The following is a 5,429-nucleotide window of genomic DNA, read 5'->3' as shown; positions in this document are numbered from 1 at the left end:
ATCATATCAATACCTGGATCCGCACGGTCAACTCACATGCTACGCGGACAACTCACACACTATGGTATCAATACCTGGACCCGCACGTTCAACTCATGTGCTACGCGGACAACTTACGCGCTATGGTATTAATATCCTCACAACCAGGCCCTCGGCCTCACTCAATCATATACCTCACTAGCCTCATCATCACCAACAAATAAGGGAACACAGCCCACATCAAGTATCACCACATATTAGCAAATAATATAGACTGAGGTGAACAAGTACAATAATTTCTATGACTGAGTACAAATAATGTGAGCATGAATAAAGCCTAATCATGATTTCTAACATGAAAAAAAAACAAATTCAACAACAAATAAACAAATAACCACAGATAATAGCCATTAGGCCTCACAACCTAACGGTACGGACCAAGTTCCAATTTCTCACGGTGCACACCCATACGCTCGTCACCTAGCGTGGGTATCACTTCCAAACAATCACGTGATATCAAATCTCCGGGTTTATACCCTCAAAACCAGAGTTAAAACTGTTACTTACCTTAACAGCGTAACAATTCTACTCCAGGATGCCCTCATCTCTGGACTCGGTCTCCAAAAGCTCAGAATCTATCCTTAATCAAAATAATTCTATCAACATAGGCTAAAGAATCGAATTCCAACGGAAAAACTACATAAATAGGCCAAAAATCCGAAATCGATCAAAACCCGGCCCCCGAGCCCACATCTCGAAACCAGTCAAAAATGGCAGAATAATAATTCTCGTCCTCTCCCGAGTCTAACCATAAAAAATTCATCAAATTCCGACATCAACTCGACCCTCAAATCTTCAATTAAAGTCTTGAAGATTTCTACCATTTTCAACCCAATCTATACCCATTTGAACTCCACAATCTTTTCATAAACCTTATTGATATGTATAAATTATACTATTACACCCAAGAATCATACTCTTAATTACCCATCTTTACCCAAACTCGAAATTGAAGACTAGGGGTTAGAACCTTACCTCTTGGGTGAAGATTTTGTGATATTTTCTTGTTGGATTTCAAAGCTTGAACAAGATCTTGATGAAAAAAGTACTTGAGCTTCTTCCTCTCTCTAGAACACTCTCCCTTCTCTCTAAAAAATGTCAGATTTTTGCTCCAAAATGAGTCCCAGAGCCTATTTATCAAAATGGGTTATGGTTATGAAAATATAAAAATTAACCCTCCGAAAGCAGGTCTGCTGTCGCATAATGAACCGCAGAATGGGTATGCGGGTCGTAAAATGCACCGCAAAATCGATGCCCAGAAATGGGCTTCACTGGACAGGTTTGCGACCATTTTGCGGTCGCATAACTACTTCTGCGATCGCATAATGGTTATGCGATCGCAGAATTGGTCGCAAAATCGTATTTTTCCAGACTTTGGTAATTTAGTCATAACTTCTTGTAGAAATTTCCAAATGATGAACGGTTTAAAGCATTGGAAACTAGACACATAGACCTTTCTTTTAATAGGTAATACACCATATAACACTTCGTATCATGAGAGTTATGCTCATTTGAAATTAAGTCTTGTGCGAACTTACTTAAAACTTTAGTCTTCTGAAATTTCCAACTTCCAAACTTCTCGTTAACCATCCGAAATCATCCCGAGCCCCTCGGGACCTCAACCAATATTTCCCACAAGTCATATATAACTACCCGAACTTAGTCGAACCTTCGGAACAACCAAAACAACACCAAAACACCAATTCAACCTCGGCTTCAAGCCTAAGAACTTCTAAACTTTAAATATTTGGAAACGACGCCGAAACCTATCAAAACACGTCTGAATGACCTCAAATTTTGCACACACGTTACAAATGACACTACAAACCTACTCCAACTTCTAGAATTCCATTCCGACCCCGATATCAAATTTTTCCACTGCCAACCGAAATCGCCAAATTTTCAATCTCGCTAATTCAAGCCTAATTCTACCACAGACCTCCAAATCACATTCTGGACGCACTCCTATGTCCAAAATCATCTAACGGAGCTAACAGAACCATCATATTTCAAATCCGAGATCGTTTACACATAGGTCAACATTCGATTGACTTTTCTAACTTAACTTTCTAACTAAGAGACTAAGTGTTCATTTCACTCCAAAACTACTTCGGACCCAAACCTACCAACTCGATACAACTCAACACCGCTGAACAATACATAAAGAAGCAAAAATGGGAAAACAGGGCTATAACTCTCGAAACGGCTGGCCGTGTCGTTACACTGGTTGATTAGTGTTATCATCATTGTTATTTGTTTCTTATTATTTTTATGTACTATATTGCACAGGTTATTAGACTAGTGAGTGTCTTGACTGTGCCTCGTCACTACTCCACTAAGGTTAGTCTTGATACTTACTGGGTACCGACTGTGGTGTACTCACAGTACACTTCTGCATATTTTTGTGCAGAGCCAGGTATTGAAAATATTGGATTTGAAAAGAAATTAGAGTATGATCGCAGGAATTCAAGGTAGGATTGCTTGGTCGTTGCAGTCCCTTGGAGTCTTCCCATTTTATTGTACTGTTAATTATTAATCAAACAGTATTGAGTATTCGATCATTGAGATCATTTTATGTATTCAGTTAGAGTTCGTGACTTAGTATTACCAGTCTTGGGAGGTTGTATGTTGAATATTTTCGATGTTAGTATTGACACTTGTATTGAATAAAAAAATGGCTTGAACTATTATTAAAATCGGCTTACATAGTCTTAGAGACTAAGTTCCATCACGACGCCTGTGGTGGAATTTTGGATCGTGACACTAACCCCTCCCCCAGGTCCCTAAAGTTTCGCGTTCGCGAAGGGTAAGGCCCTCGTTGCTTCGCGTTTGCGATTAAACAAATCATCGTGGCCCAGTTTACTCTTCGCGTTCGCGAGAGTACCTTCGCAAACACGAAGAAGAACACACCAGATAACAGCTGAAGCACAAAAAAACTAGATTTCTAAGTGCAAACAGCTTCCGTAGCCTATCCGAAACTCACCCGAACCCTCGGGGCTCTAAACCAAGTATGCACACAAGTCCAAAAACCTCATACGAACTTGCTCATGCGAACAAAAACCAAAATAATGCCTAGAACTACGGATCAGACACCAAATCAAATGAAATTTTCAAGAAAACTTTAAAACTTCTATTTTCACAACCGAACGTCCGAATCACGTCAAATCAACTCCGTTTCTCATCAAATTTTACAGACAAGTCATAAATATAATAATAAACCTGTATCGGGCTTCAAAATCAAAATACATACACGATATCGACAAGACCAAACATCAGTCAATTCTAAAAATTATTAAACTTTCAAACTTTTAATTTTTCATCAAAATTTCATATCTCGAGCTAAGGTCCTCGAAATTTGATTTCGGGCATACTCTCATGTCCCAAATTACGATACGGACCTATCTGGACCATCAAAATACAGATTCGGATCTGTTTGCTCAAAACGTTGACCGAAGTCAACTTAAATGAATTTTTAAGGTAAAATTCTTATTTTTATCAATTTTTAACATATAAGCGTTCCGGAAGAACATCCGGACTGCGCACACAAATCGAGAAAGGCTAAAATAAGGTTTTTAAGACCTCAAAATATAGAATTAGGTTCTAAAATATAAGATAACCTATCGGATCATCACAAATGTGCCTACTATTCAATTGAGGATTGATAAGCTTTTTATGATGCTATTTCTGTTTTGCGTTAATTTCTATGCACATTAAAACCAATTACTTTTCAATAGTAGCATAAATATCAAATAAAGCTAAAGCAGTTAAATTAGCATATAGTTTATGTAAATTGATATTACAGAATATCCCAATCTCAGATTTTGAAGAGTAACAGAATCATCATAGTTGAACTGCAAGTAAGCTACATAACTTTCAGAACATAATATATTACATCATAACAAGAAGATCATACAAAATATTATTTATGAGACCGATAAGGAGAATTGTTTACCTGAACCAACGAAAATTGTCAAAACTTTGGGTGGATTCAACGACACCAATTGTCAAGGGCTATTTTTTAATAACACAATTTAAAATTTGTGATATGCATACTATAGTCAATTAAAAGAGGTAATCAACTTTAATTTTGTGAGAAAATATGAGCAATTTCAGCTGGCATAACAATTAGTAATTAAATTATATATCAACCATAGAGTGTGGCATAATAATTGGTAACTAAAAATATATATCAACCATAGAGTGATAAAATCTTAAATTAATAAAATATTAACTTGATATGAGTTAGAATACCTAACCAATTTTATGTGATAAATGCAACAATCCAAACAACTTGTACAACTTTCGTATGTGAGTTTAAACCAATGATCATACATGATACATAAACCAATGATAATATATGAGACATTATAAACAAAAATCACAATTGAAAATTTTTGATTTAGAGTTGTTTATCAATTATCAAACAACAATTCTAACATCAAAACCGAAAATTCACCAAAAACAAAAACCAACAAAAGGAGGTAAAAAATAAATTAAAAATACATTGGAAGGAGAAAATTCGAGGAACAATCATATATCTATTTCTTATGGCACAGCGTAATAGAACAGAGGGGAACATTTTAAAAAGATTGATTAGTTTGATACAATCATTCAACTAATAGTGATAATGCACGAACAATCATTATTACATAACTTCAAGAATATAGCACAAGATAGAAATTTATCGCAAGTGACAAGCAAATTTGCTATGAGGGCGTCAGTTTATGACAAAGAATGTAGAAAATAACTTTTTTTTATAGTTGTAAATTCTAGAAACCTAATTTGATTTCAAAACAAAGAAGAAAGAACCTAATACGGTAGGTAAAGGAGAAATTGAATCCTTTGTAAAATTCTAGAAACCTAATTTGATTTCAAAACAAAGAAGAAACGAATGGGAGAAGCCTAATATGGTAAGTAAAGAAGAAATTGAATCCTAATCTAAGACCAAAGAGACAATGGAATTGGAATTCAAAACTGATACAAAAGGGAGGTAAACCGCAAGTAGTCGACAATTAGCTTCTTTTTTTTAAAAAAGTTTTGAAGAAAATAGTATTACAATTACTATTATATCCAACATATAATATACTTTCGAAGGGTAAAAAAGGCGAACAACATTTCGATAGGGTTTTCATACTTTTAATATAGTATAGATAGATAGATAGATAGATATAGAGATAGATCGATAGATAGATAGATAGATATAGATAGACAAATAGATAACCAAGAAAACCTAATAATGTAGTGATGTATTTTAAAGTCGTATAAATTTAAGTCCAACATGGACAATATTACTAATTGAATAGGCTGTTACACATAGTTAACATCTAACAATATTTTCTTATGTTTCTTCCACATACGGCAGTCGACAAACAACCCAAATCCCTCGAAAC

Source organism: Nicotiana tabacum, chromosome 24, assembly GCF_000715075.1.
Source record: "Nicotiana tabacum cultivar K326 chromosome 24, ASM71507v2, whole genome shotgun sequence".
NCBI lineage: Eukaryota > Viridiplantae > Streptophyta > Magnoliopsida > Solanales > Solanaceae > Nicotiana > Nicotiana tabacum.
Note: the sequence above shows the minus strand (reverse complement) of the source record.